At 41.7% G+C, this 14,702-nt stretch overlaps 1 protein-coding gene across 2 annotated transcripts in view; it reads left to right on the top strand.

Moving 5' to 3' along the window:
* Nucleotides 1-257: 257 nt before the first annotated feature.
* Nucleotides 258-14,702, top strand: part of HTR4 (5-hydroxytryptamine receptor 4) — a 157,336-nt gene continuing 142,891 nt past the window's right edge. For both annotated transcript variants that reach the window (XM_058543594.1, XM_058543604.1), the window contains exons 1-2: nt 258-469; nt 5,888-6,128. The gene's annotated coding sequence lies outside the window, so the exon portion shown is untranslated. The remainder of the gene's footprint in view (nt 470-5,887; nt 6,129-14,702) is intronic.

Genomic DNA, 14,702 nt, shown 5'->3' with positions numbered 1-14,702 from the left:
ACCATAACGTTGGGGGTTAGGATTTTCAACATATGGATTTTGGGAGGACATAAACATTTGATCTATAACAATATGCATATGAATTATATTATTAGGATAGGGGAAGTAAGCTTTGTAAGTAACAAAGAGCCATCTTTTCTAAGCTGTTTTAAACATTCTCCTAAAGGAAAGAAAGGACAGCAGGTATAATGTGAATACTTAAAGAAGTGACATTCTTTTACTTTGTAAAATGATATTTTTAGTGTATTCATTTCTCCTCTAATTGTTGCTGCATTTATTTAGGTTCCCATGGGAACCTAGAGAGGGACTCTCCCTACTTTCCCCACCTCTTTGGGCTTCCGTGAGGAAAATGGACCATGAAGGAGTCTTCAAGAGCTGTTTCAAAATTCGCTGTTCATCAGGCGGTTGAGGACAACAAACACTGGCTGGGACTTGCTCAATGCCAGATGCTGTGCCGGTGGAAAAGGAGGTGAACGAGCTATAGTGCTTACCAGGGGGGAGAGGGGGCCATGAATCATTTCAATACAGTGTGATAAGTGATGCCTGGGCTTTGCACAGGGTGTTATGTGGTGAGAGAGACAGGTCAAGAAAGCTTCTGGAGAGACAGTGCTTCAATTGTGTTTGAAAATTGTCTTGCAGTTAGCCCAAAAAAGGAGGGGAGGGAAGAGTGGGAAGAAATCTCTCGTCAATTGTCAATTGTTTTCCTATTTCATTTCAAAAGCTTTAAAAAGAGTTGAAACACACAAGGAAAAAAAATGAGAGAGGAATTAAACCTCAGAGAAGTAAAAAAATACAGTCTGTCCATTGCTTCTGTCCATGTGCAAAGGATGGACATGGGTCTAGGTAAAGAAAATTGTGAACTCTGTAAGAAAAGGAAATTCCTAAACATTTGCCATCTTGGGTGTTCCCAGATAAACGGGCTCACATAGGCACCTTTAGGATACATTTAATAATCTCCTGTAAGAGACTGCCTCAGGGTATGCGTGGGAGCGGGAGCCATGTGTCAATCTGAGAGAGTAAACCTGACCACGTGACTGTTGGGCTCTCCGCAACCAAAAGGAACGCTGGTAATGCCGAGGCCCAACTGGTTGGTCTAGGACTGTGTTTCCTCAAAACACGTCCAGCTAGCTACAGCCGTTTAAAAATAAACCAAGTCCTTTGTAAATGTCTCAACATTGTGAAGATCACAATGCTTCCTTACAAATTCTCCTCATGAAGCCGAAATAAAACTGGAAATGTAATCCCTAGGGACCTTCAAACCCCCTCCTTTCCCACTTTCTCCCAGCCATCTCTCAAACTGCAGGGGCACCCCTCCAGTTTCTCTGCCCTCTCTCCCCCCAAGTTCCCAGGTCCTTTTTGTTACCTTCACCCACATCATTTCCTCTCGATCCTGCATCCTATAATCCCAAGAGCTATAGGGAGGATCTCCCTTCAGGGTGGAGGGGAGTTAATTTTGTCACATACTCATGGAATCTGTGGAATTCAATTCTACTACAGACACAGAATCTTAAAATGTGAGAAGCAGAAGGAGATCGAGGCTCTTAATATAAGGCTCTCACTTTGTAGATGAGAAATCTTAGATTCATAGAGGGGAGGCCAGAGCAGCTTCTCAGGGCCAGGAACCATCTGATAAGTGAGGCTGTACATCCATATTTTAATAGCTAAGCTCCCTTCAATGAGGCTCAGAACTTAATTTCCTTCTATTGAATTCCCGTCCCCAAAATATCCTATCGTGTCACAGTGGGATCACAATGCTAGCTTAAAGATTCTCCTCATGAAGCCAGAATACAATTTTCTCTTCATTTTTATGTTTGAATATGGTAATAACATTTTTAAAAATTGCGTTTATTGTTGGCATTTTTATTGATTCTTTCTTCCAACTACTGAAAATAATTAAATGGATAATATGGAGCAAAATGTACAGAATCACCCAAATGCTTATTCTTGGTTATGATCCGCCACATTAAAAACTTGCCTTTAGCAGAGTGAAATCTGCAGGGAGAGAGTTTAGAACAAATGATAATAGCAATGAGGTGGGTGCCTGGCACTGGCTCTGGTGGTTTGCAGGCATTGACTCACTTAAGCCTTACAACACTCCTGCAAATGAGGTACCTCCGTGTTTCCATTTCACAGGTAAGTGGAGATTTGGAGAGGTTAGGCTCCAGGTCAGATGGGAGAGCCAGCATCCAAGGCCAGGTATGGTAGAATTAAAGTTTGAGCTCTTAATCTCTCCATTTTACTCATCAAAAAACAAAATAAATAGATTCAAAAGTGTGATTTTATATCCTCATTCCCACAGTCTAGGTGTCATAGACGGACACAACAAGAGGGAGCAGTTTCCACTGTGGGTAGAGCCCTGAAAAGGATTTAATTTCAGTGGACTCTTTCCTATGGGCTGTGAGAAGCCTCCTTAGACAGCCTGGCTGAGGTAGAGCCACCAAAGTGCCACTGGTGACAGCTTCAGTATCTTATCAATTCCTGCCCTGCAATTCTACCTGCTTCTTCCTCCCTTTCCTCCAGAGTGTGTCTACTCAGGATCTTTGTGGATTCTTGGATCAACGGTTAAGTCAAATCTTTCTCTTAGCAGGTCACGTGGCCTCACTGGTCATACACATGCTCACACACACACACACAGACAAGCACACACACCATGATTTGCCTCTTTTGTTTAACAATTCATTGTCAGTGTCTTTCTGGTTCAGGTACTAACATAGAACTATCTTTACATTCTTTAATGATTGTTACAACTCTGCTTGCCCATTATCTTTAGATTATTGTTATAGATAAAAAGGACTACAGTTACTATTTAGTATCTGGGCTTAAATGAGGAACACAAGCGTAATGTAATTTCTCTTATTCTTTCATAGGCCCATGGAGAAATCCAAATAATAGCAGCAACTATTCATTTAAGGTAATGTATTTTCCTATAATTCCTTTGTGGACATAATGCCTTACCCCAACAGATGGCCCCCTAGGAAGGATTTCGGGCTTGGTGGTGGCCATCCATGCTCGTGGCATTGACAATGTGAATAGCTCCTTCATCTCCATTTCTAGGCCAATCTCTGGTCCAAGAGCTCAATGCTTAACTTTCGAGTGCTTTGGAGGCATTGCTTGCTAGATGTCCTTCAGCCAAAGCAAATTGAGTAAGTTTAAAACTGAGCTCATTGTTATTCTAGAACTGTGCTCTTCAGTATGATGGTCAACAGCCACATATGGCTATTGGGCACACGAAATGCAGCTAGTCCAAATTGAGATGTGCTGTAAGTGTCACACACATGCAACTTCATGACTGAACACAAGAAAAAGAATGCAATATATCTCATTAATAATTTTTCTATTGGTTACCTGCTGAAATGATAATATTTTGTGTGTATATCATTAAATAAAACACATTATTAAAATAAATTTCACCTGTTTCCTTTTACTTTTTAAAATGTGGCTATTAGAAACTTTAAAATTATGTATGTGGCTTGTATATTTCTATTGGACAGTGCTGTGCTAAAATATCAAAACTAGCAGGGACTGTCTAATCCCATCTCTCATTTTATGAGTGAAGAGTGATAATAATAACTCATTATTGGGTAAGTTTTGCATGCCTAATAATGTCCCTTGGCACTTACATGTATTATCTCATTTAATATTTACTGCAGTCCTATGAGGTGGGTACCCTGGTTATGCCCATTTTAGAGATGAGGGCTGTGAAGGGGAGGTAGCTTGTCTAGCATTATATAGCTTGCAACTTAGATGCTCTGCAGCTTCAATTCCTGTGAATGATGGAATACACAAGTACTTTCCAAGACATCGATGTTGTGTGTGTGTCTCCATGGTTCTCTTTCACTGAATCCATCTTTCTCTGGTAGCCGCTGTGCTATGGACTTACTCCTCAACTATGCCCCCAATTTTTATCTCATTTTCTCTTTGAAAAGAACATATGCCCAATTTAAAGGAAAAGGTCATTCCCTTGGAGCAGGGACCTCTACAATTACTGCAAAATTTATTTTCTTAACTACCAAAGGCAAAGGAAAGTGGCAAAATATGAAGCTGTGTGATGGAAAGTGAGTTTCCATCTTGCCTAAAGCTGCATCTTGTCACAGCAACACACGCTCAGGCGTGCACACACACACACGTTCACACATATAGCAAATCACTCTTCCCAGACTCTGTAGATATTTACAGTACAGTTGCATCTCAGTCTTGGTCTCCAAAGTTAGTTGAAAGGTGAAAATAGCATATGGGAAAAAATTCTAGTGTCAATAAATTTCCCTATAAAGGACAACATTGGAAACGAGCATGCCTTCTCAGAATAAACCCAACTCAGCCGATTTCTTCTCCAGCTTAGAATGGATTGTTGCTTTGTTTGTTGAATGTCTGATGATGTTTTCTGTTTGTATTTAGAAGACATGTTATATGAAAAGTGCATCACTCTAGACACTAAAATCACTCTTAGCACAGTGAGATGTCCATTTCAGGAGAGATAACATGAAAAGTGAGAGCAAGTGAGGGAAATGAAATCCACTCCGCCCATCTCATGCTAACTCGAGGACATACAGTCACTGAATGGAATGGAGGGCAGAACTGCCCTTATGTATTTAAAGTGTTGTTTTTCTGTTGCTATTTTTTGACAAGCATATAAAATTGAATTTGTGCAAGTTAAATGAACATGCATATTACCTCCCAGGCCCTCTGGTAAATAATATTGGCTTCTTATGGGTCTATCACGCATGAAGCACCTCTAGGAGGGGATTTTTGTGACAGCAGAGGGTGGAGTATTTATCTTCGGTGGGCTTGAAGAATTCTTGAGTTCATTCACTATTCTTAGAAGGGTGACTGAGTGCCCTCTGGGTGCCGGACGCTGTCCCAGGTGCTGAGGAGTCAGACATGAATTAAGAGAGCATTCCTATCCTTAAGCCCCACAGAAGTTTTAAAGAGTTTGCTCATTTTTAAAAAGAAATGCTTACAAGCATTATAGGTATTGTCCTTAAGGGGTCAGATGAATAGTTTGCATTTTATCTTATTGCCATTATTATCATTACTGTTATTATTAGAAAAAGGAGGAGGCAGAGGCTTGGAGGAAAAGGAATGTTGGACAAAGATTGTAGCACCTTATGGATTTTGTTGCAGCACACAGCGTGACAGAGTAGAAAGACGTTTGGGCTTTGGAGAAGGCATGCCACAGATATTGTGAGGACTTGCATGGAAAAGAGTTAGAGAGACTGGAATGGCAAATTGTTACTTTTTGTCTTTTAAAGCATTCCTGTCTTAAACCGCCTGAGCGAAATGCAGAGAAGAGAACCAATCTGTTAGTTCTGCTATGAGAAGCCTGCTCTTTTGGTAATTTCACTATGTAACTTTCCAAAAGTTTAAAAACATTAATCTTGGCCAGATATCTCATTTTTTTTTAAAGATTTTATTTATTTATTTATTTATTCCCCCCAAAGCCCCAGTAGATAGTTGTATGTCATAGCTGCACATCCTTCTAGTTGCTGTATGTGGGACGCGGCCCCAGCATGGCCGGAGAAGCGGTGCGCGCCCGGGATCCGAACCCGGGCTGCCAGCAGCTGAGCGTGTGCACTTAACCGCTAAGCTACGGGGCCGGCCCAGATATCTCATTTTTTAAGCTATAAAATGAAGTTCTGAGAAGGGCCATCAAATTTCTAGTTTTTTCATCAGGTAAATGTTTGCCTTTAAAAAACATTTTGCTTCATTTTTCCCCTAAGATCTTGATATTTTTTGCTTTGTTTTTAAAAGCTAATTGGCTAGCTCATTTTCAAAGGCACCTCTTTGACTTTGTCTTCTTAATCTGGAGTTTATTATATTTACTGGTACCAACATGAGAGACTCTCTATCTACATTAACTTTGTACCTTCTTCCGTTTTCTCTCCTCAAGGTACTTTATGACCCAGGCTGCCTTCTGGATCAGAAAGATACTGGAAGCTGTAAAACACACAAAGCCAGGCTTTGTTATCACCCGAGTGTGCAGAAGGACACCCTGAGCGTGGCCACCTCATGCTCCTGTCACCTGCTCCTCCCTTTTCTCCACTCCGCTTTCCCGGGTCCATCCCTGGATAGAGGATGGAAGAAGCCAGAGTAAAACCTGGCTGCCTGGGGCTCGCTGCCCATACACGGAGGTGAGTTGCTGTGCTCCTATGGGCAGGTCTGTTTAGAGTGTGGGGAACGCACACTCTGCCTTAGCAGGTTTGTCTCAGCCACAAACCGAGCCTGCTCTGAGCCCCGAGAGTGTCGGCCTCCACGCGACTGTGAGGACAGCCCCGTTTGCCTTTGGAGCCGGGCTGCTCCTTTTCCCCTCACTCTGAGCCCAGGTGTGGTCACATGCCCTGCTCTAGTCTCCCTCAACACAGCTGATGCTAGCTAGAGTTCCCAAACAGCTGTGTATCGACGTCCAGGATATTCAATTTAAAAAATAGTTTTAAAACATTTGAAAGAAAGTAAATTGCTTTTTTCTGATTATCAAGTAAGACATACTCAAGGTAGAAAATTTGACAAATACTGAAAAATGTAAGTAAAAAAAGCAAGTATGAACTATGATTCTGCCATGCAGAGACAACTACTGCTAATACTTTGTGAAATTCCTTGTAGATTTTTAATCCTGCACCCCAGGCATTTCTACAATTGGGATGCTGTTACATGTGCCACTAGACACTCCGCTTTTTTTCTCTTAATAATATTTTGTGAATATTTTCCCATATCTTAATAGTCTATGAGACCATGTTTGGATATGTTTGTGTGTGTATATATACACATGTACACAATGCTTTCTAGTGATTTCTTTCGTAATTTAAAACTTCTCTTAGATTGACAACTATCCAGGATTCCTGTATAACATTAATCCCCATTTGTAGGAGCTCTAGGGCTCCCACAAATCATATAGTCTGATGTTTTACTCCTTACTCTGTGGCTTCTCTTTGCCTAATTGCATTGTCTTCATATTTTGCTTTTTACATCAAAGTTTAAAAAAATCAAATAATGCAGTGCTTATAGGAAAAGCGATAATCATCTACCTTTCCACCACCCGAGAGTCAGTTGTCTCCAGAGAAGAGAATTTTTTGTTTCAGTTCACCTATCAGGACCGTTTAATTTTGCAAATTACGGAAAAATCAGCTATAGTAGTTAGGAATAGGTTAACTGAGTATAATGGAAAATACAAATTAAGAGTAGCTTAATCACTTTGTCATTTATTTTCTCAGGTAAAAGAAACCTGAAGATATGCTCTTTGCTGTATACAATCCACATTCATCAGGGGCCCGGGTTCTGATATTTTCCTGCTCCCTCATGGCTTCCGTTTTCAAAGTTTCACAATGCCTGCTGCTAGAGCTCCTCAGTCCACACAGCAGGAAGGAGTAAGGGAGCAAAAGAAATATGGCATGCTCTGGCCATATCAAAGCCCTTGAAGGAGTCTTTCTGAAAGTTCCATAGAGCACATCTGTTTAAATTGCATTAGCCAGAACTCAGTCACATGCTGGAAGGCTGGGAATGTAGTCATTTATTTGGGAATCAGTGCACCACTGAATAAAACTGGGGTTTTACTACCCATAGAAGTGGATGAAGAATATTGGGTAGGCAGTCAGAAACTATATTGTTTTACATAACTGAATAGTTCAAGGGTTCTCTATGGCTTCAGGTACAGTTTGATCCAGCTGATGACAACATCATCCAGACTTTTGTTCCATTTCTCAGAGATTCTCTGGCTTATCCTCCTCATGCATTGTTTTTACCCCCAGACTGCTCTCCCTAGGATGGCAGAGATAGCTGTAGCATTTCATAGTGTTGTATCCTTATACCTCACTGTCCAGAGAAGGAGGGAGACATTCTTTCTGAGACCTCTCACAGAGAGAAAAAATATTTTCTTCCCAGACCCCTAATAAATCTCTTTGTGTATCATTGGCCCAAATTGGGTCACTTGCTTATGCCTGGATCAATCATTATGACTAGGTATGTGGTAGATGGAAGGTGCTGGTTGGTTTGGGCCAATCAAAGGCATCCCTAGGACTGGCAATGGGTTTAGCTTTGCTAAAAACATAGACTTCCCATAGGCTGGATGGGTGGATGTGGCTATGGTCATGAAAATGGTGTATTTATATAGAGAAACCAGCATTCACTACAGCTCTTCTGGAAATCACCTTCCTTTTTCTATGTAACGTGCTTACACAGCTATTTCTTCACTTGTCATGGTTTATTGACCTCTCAATATCATATTCTCACTTCCTTCTGTGGTCACCTCTGCAACGTTAAATAGCACAATCAAACCTTCATTAGTCATTTCATTAACCACAGAGATGGACGTCTCTTGGCTCCTGTGTTGTATGATGAGGACATTCAAGTTCCTTCATCCATTCATCGCACTTTCCCATTTCACCTCTCAAACCTTGCCAGTTGGACCTTTATTTGTACAATACTGAGATTGAGAAATATACACTCTGACTATCCTAGTTAAGCCTCCTTACACGTCCATAGGTTGATTCTAGAAGTCTAAAACAGAAAACAACATTTAAATCATTATGACATTATCAGTATTATCCCTGAAGGCCCAAACGGTATGCTAGATTACACTTGCTTTCCAAGCTGTCAAAGAAACAAGTCCGTGCCTCTCAAGTTCGAATGCTTCTGTTTTTAAACAACATCAAACACCTTGACCATTTCTGTAGGTTTTCTAAGATCTTATTTAAACCAATTCACCTGTTTTTGTTTTTCTTTCCGTGGAGCTCTCTCTTCCACGGTCATCCAGGCCACATTAGCCCAAGCACTCCCAAGACCAGTGGCATGGACATCTTACATCCAGGAGGCAGATCTGGAGCTCAGAAAAGAATTCTGGGCTGGAGTGCAAAATTTGGGACTTGTTAGCATACAGATGATAATTAAAGCAAGCATTGTGGGTGAAATAGTGTGGGGGCCTGTAGAGAGTGAAAGAAGAGGAAGGGCTTTGACATTTGACTGTTAGCTGGAGAAGGAGCTGGCAAAAGCGACCGAGCTTCTCAAATCTCAGCAGCAGAGAATCAATAGGTTGGAGGAGCAGTAGAGGTGATGCTGAATTTGCACCTGGAACAGGGGTTCTTGCTTCAGCGTTCCTGGCAGATGGCGCACAGCCCGTGCTTTGATATCTACAGTGCTAGACGGCTCCAAATGTTGAGACAGTCTTACACCAAGCTGAATTGTTTCTCTATAATATCTTGGCCCTTGTTCTGCTTTCTCATGCATCAGAAATCCAGCCTGATTTTATTGTTTCCTTCTGCATAGTAGTTCTCGAAATAGTATGAGATAGTTAAGTGCCCAATACCTATAATGTCATCAACTATTAATGTTGTTTATACATTGTTGTTGTTATCGTTATTTTTATTTCATGGTTGCTCACAGCAAAGGCTTTAAAGCCTGAATTCTAATCTTGGCTCTGACCCTTTCTAACGACGTCATGTCATCTCAATACCAAATTCCTTAACCTTTCTTAGCACAGTGACTAGCAAATAGTATGTGCTCAATAAATGTTTGTTATGTAATAATAAAATAATGACAGCAACAATAATAAATGCCATGAACTCCATTTGCCACCTATGCTTGTGTTACCAACTTTCACAAGGTGTTGAAATTATCTGTGTCCAACTCTGTCCCCTCTGGTTGGCTCTGAGGGCTTTGAAAAGAGGGATCTATCTTCTTATTCGTCATATCCCCCATGGTTGAGCTCAGGGTCTGCCACGTAGAAAACTAGTAAGCCATTTGTGGGACAGATATTTGCTAACCCCCTAGCTACCCAGTTTGCTCTTCTTTAAACACGAAATGATAGTTTAAATCATCCACTAACCATCCTATTGTAAGTGACCCTTATTACTTGTAGGAGAGCCAAAAAGGATCCCACACAAGCATCCGCAATCCAAACGTGTCAGCCATACTCACCCTGTCCCTCTCTGGTCTGACCATCTCCATTGCCTGCACTGCTGCTTGGTGACAGGTCACTGCTGCCTCTATGCATCATGAGACCACCAGTGTCTGTGCCAAGGACTCTGGGTCTGAATGACCTAAAGACCCGCCTCTCCAGGTGCAAAGGCATGGCCTCCTCCCTGGGTCTGAGCCCTGCATCATTAGTTGGGTTCTGAACACAGAGTCTTGACTTGTGCCCAGCCTCTCATGGATCCTTCCTGAACACTCCTATTCATTTTTGTTTCTAATCCTTTCTCTCTACAGCTCAAACCAGTCCAAGGAATCTGGTGTGGCGAGAGGCCATTCTGTATCTGCCCTCTTTTCTCTTCTTCCCACTGTGGCTCCAACTCTCATCTCCTAGTCACAGGACAAAGCTTCCAGGTTTACAAATGGGACAAATTGATCTATGGCAGAGGAGATGGGCAGCATGGAGGAGGAAGAGACTTGTTCACATTAGCTGAAGCTAGTCAAAAATGTCCCATTAAATATATAATATAAAATTTATCCCCAAACACCCTTGTTCATGTTAAAATTCAGTTTTGCCATATCCTGAATGTGGTGGTGGTTACACAACTCTCTAAATTTGTCAAAACTCACAGCACTGTACATCAAAAAAACAGTGAATTTTACTATATATACATTTAAAAATAAACTGTAAAATTTCAGCTGTGCCAGAGTTTTGCCTGGCAGGTCACACTAATTGATTTGGCTGTTCCTGGAAGACTTTATTTTCTAGTTTTCCTTCCCAATAGACTGAATAGTCATTTATTTGATTTTTATTGATAATAAAACATAAATTAGTTAATGGCCTTTTCAAACGTAAAGAGATTAAACCCAACAATACCGGGAAGACTAGAGGACAAAGAACAGCAAAGCAGAAGAAAGGGCCAGGAGCCTCTTATCTGGACAGCGATAACCCTGCTTGGCGGCCCTTTATCTGCCTCTATTCTCTGCTCTTTCAGGCAGTCGGTTTTTCAGTGTTCAAACAGCAGGTTCCTACAGACTTTGCCACATGGCAAGTTACTAAGAACACCCTATCTTGAATTTATGTGGTCTCCTACTCTCTTGCTCAATCGTGTTAATTCCCTTTGGAATAGACTGACTTTGGGGCATCTCTTTCCTAGTTAGAGGCAGCCTGAAGCTTCTCTCCTCCTTCTCTGGCTTCTCAGCCACTTTTCAGTTGTAGATATATGATGTCACTGCATTTAAACCACCTGTTCCGTTTCACGATCCCTCCTGCACACGAGTCTATTTCTCCCAAAGCCACATCCTCTCATAGAAGTGAGGGATCACCCTTTCATCCACGTGATCTGGGTTCCTTTGGCCCCTGAGAGCCCATGGTTCCTGGGCAACTCTGACCCCCTGGAGAGCACATAAGATCTGAATGCAAATCCAGTTGTCCAGTTCATATTTCCATCCATTCAACTCTGACCAAGAGAGTTTCCACTCTAAGCCAGTCTCCTTATAAAGCACAGAGTCTCTTACCTCTAGCAGCTTATGTTTTAGTTGGGGAGGCAGAGAGTAAACAAGTAAAAAATACATCAAAGATTAGTGACAGAGTGAGATGAGGGTCCTAAGTGACATAAGCAGAGTGCTAGGATAGAAATTAGTGGGATGGGGGATAAGTGGTTGAGAGGAATCCTCTCTGTAAAAGAGATATTTAGGCTGAAGCAGAGGAGAAGCATGTGAGGTCTACAAAACAGCAGATGCAAAAGTCCTGAGGCCGGAAAGAGCTGTCCGTGACTAGAAACCCACCGCCCAGCATGGCTGGAGTACAGCAGGAAAGGAGAGTGCTGTGAGCCGGGGTGGGAGAGGAAGCAGAGTCCGGAATGGGAGCTCCCTCGAGGCTGAGTTGAGGAGTCTGAGCAACAAGCCTGGCTCATCGGGTTTGATTTGGGTTTGGGGGAGTGGGAGCTTCTCATACACTCCAGGCCGTGGAGCAAAATGAGAATAAACATGGTCCTCCAGGGGAGATCTGACTCTTAGAAACAACAAACTGCAAAGCTTTCTCCATTTGCAACTTCATTTAAAGGATGTTTTGTTAGAAGTTGTTTCCTGACATAGAATGGTTGTCTGTAAGGTAAACTGAGGAGTCCTGTGAGTGACCCATGTGACCACGGATGCCGCGGCGTCTTGTTCTAGGGTCTTAGTTATTCGGTGGAGCTTATTAAAGTGAAGCTAGCCACCTTGGCTTCATCACAGGAAAGGTATTCGCAGTTTGGTTTCTGTTCCTTTGCAGCTGCATTAAAACTCTTGTCCAACTGTTTAAAGTTTTAGTAGCTCTTAAGTGGATGGAAGGTATGCAGGCTTCAAATTTGTGAGTTCAAGGGAAGCATTGATTTATTTTAGCAATTCGGATTTGGAATTTAACGTCCATCTTCTTTGTTCCTTCCTGTTTGTCCTCTATCTACTTCCTCTCTCTCTCTCTCTCTTTCTACACACACACACACACACACACACACACACACACACACGTTTCCATTCTGCAGCTAAGTCACTCAGAGTAAAATAAGCTTAAAACAAGCTTTGAGACTTTTAAGATAACCCCCACGGCGTGGTGCTGATAAGGAGCTTCAGGCCGTGGCGGGCTGTAATGCAGTAAGTATATAGCAGGACATTTGTACCACTCAAGCAAAGTGTGGACAACCAGAAGGGAAAAATAGTATTTATTTCTGCAGTCTAGAAGAAATTAGTAGTGGAAAACCTTCAAATGTTTCAAGTTTATAAATGAAATAATAGAATCAAAGACTCCTTAATCTCTTCTGAGTAATGTTTCTGGCCTGCTAGCTCCACTGAGCTATCTGTACTAGAGGGTTCCTGGAAGAGAAACCAGCCCTGGGAAGCCAGAGTAGCCTGATGCCCAGCACATTGCAGGGGCTCGCAGTGGCCATTTATTATATTCAGGCTGCTAGTTTCCATTTTACCTTCCTAACAGTGCCCCCAATTTAGTGGGGAAATAAAATCTCCCCTTCTGTATGTAGTCTTGGTGGAGGGACCAGATCCTTTCCCTCCTCATTCTTTGATTCCGAATGGGGGAAGGAGGAGACACAAAGCTAATCTCGGCCAGTCTGTGTGTTCTCCAGTGACTTTGAACTTGGGTGAGTGACCCAAGGATGGAGAACTGTACCAGGAGGGATAGGACACTGTCCTGATGGAGTTTCTCTATGAACCAGTTGCTACACTGCCTGCGTTTTGGTTCTCTGGAGCTCTTCTGGTACCTGCTTCTCCAGGTTTGGCATCTGGCATCTAGCATCTCAGTGATTCTCTAAGCCCCTAAATATTGTTCCAACAATTTCCCTTTTGCTTAAGTTAGCTAGAGCCCTTTTCTGTTGCTTGCTATCAAAGACCTTAACTGAGATGGTACAATAAGTGTTCCTAGAGTGAATGAATTAATGGAATGAAGATAAGCCCAGATTATATTTCAAGCCTTTTGTGACTTTTCCCTTCTTTTGTCATAATCAGAGAGTTGAATCTCATCTGTAGATGTGTTTTCTTGGAACTTGGAAAAATACCGAAGTTTTATACAACTTAACTTTTGGAGGCAAAGCTATTTTATAAAAATAATTGAACCTAACTTTTAAATATATGCTTATTGTATGGTAGGTAGAAAATACAGATAAGCATAAAAAAGAATATAAAAATGTTCATGAATGTCTTTCTATATAATAAATATCAATTGACAAAATCATGTTTAATATCTAAATGGTATCTCATGGTAGGAATAATATATGCAGTTAATCTCCTATTGTTAGACATTGGGCTACTTCCAATTATTCACTCCTATTAAAGATCCCACAGTGAACATTCTCTTAGGTAAATCTTTGTGTACAGAGGCTTATTACCCTTAAGATACATTTTAAAAAGGAGAATTGTTGGACCAAAGAGTTTGTATGTTTATTATGATTTTACTTATGATAGTAGCCCTTTTTAAATAAAGCTGATCAAAAAAAAAAAGAATAGCCCTTTTATTATGGGATTCTTCTTCAGCAAAAGCAAAACAAAAACAAACATAAAACCTAGAAAAGTCTATGGTTCAAGCTATGCGTCAAAGCAGCCCAATTTCAAACCACGTTGCATTAACCGAGGTGCTTCAATTGACCAGCCCAACTAAATAGAGACAGATGGTGCAACACATATTATTAATAGCCCTGTGTGCTCAGCACAACCAGACATGGCACTGGCCCCCTTCTTGCATTCATTCAAAAAAAAGCCATTGAGTTCCTACTGTGTGCGTGGCATGGTTCTAGGGGCTAGGATATAGAAAGGGAGGTAGGACCTGGTCTCCACCTTGGAGGCGCTCACCATCCAGTGCCGTACAGACCTGTAAATAACTCACAAACAGCGCAGTGTCGTGCTAACAGCTACAGCAGAGAGATGAACACAGCCAGGAGCGGTTTCAACCTGTGCATTAGAGTCCTCTCCTCTCTCTTGTTCCCTTCTCTCCCATCAGAAAGCATCATTTTAAATGGGATATACCTTGAGAAATACAAAGTTCTGGGGAATCAAAGAAGGGAGAAATCAGGAACAGCTCCATGGAATCAGTGAGCATTGAAGATGCACAGGGTGGGCAGCGTCTGGAGGACAGCATTCTGGAGGGGACATTGTGAGCACTGGTACGGATGAGAGAAGAAAAGAAGGTCTTCAGGGAACAGACTGCTTGAAACACAAGCTGTGGGTCTAGCAAGATGGCTGAAAGCAGGGGCTACCTTGGATTGCTGTTAATAACAAGATAAGGCATTTGTGCGTGCCTCCACAACTAAAAGAGAGGCATCGTA

This window comes from Diceros bicornis, chromosome 1 (genome assembly GCF_020826845.1).
Source record: "Diceros bicornis minor isolate mBicDic1 chromosome 1, mDicBic1.mat.cur, whole genome shotgun sequence".
Taxonomy (NCBI): domain Eukaryota; kingdom Metazoa; phylum Chordata; class Mammalia; order Perissodactyla; family Rhinocerotidae; genus Diceros; species Diceros bicornis.
This window is presented reverse-complemented; position numbering and strand designations above follow the sequence as displayed.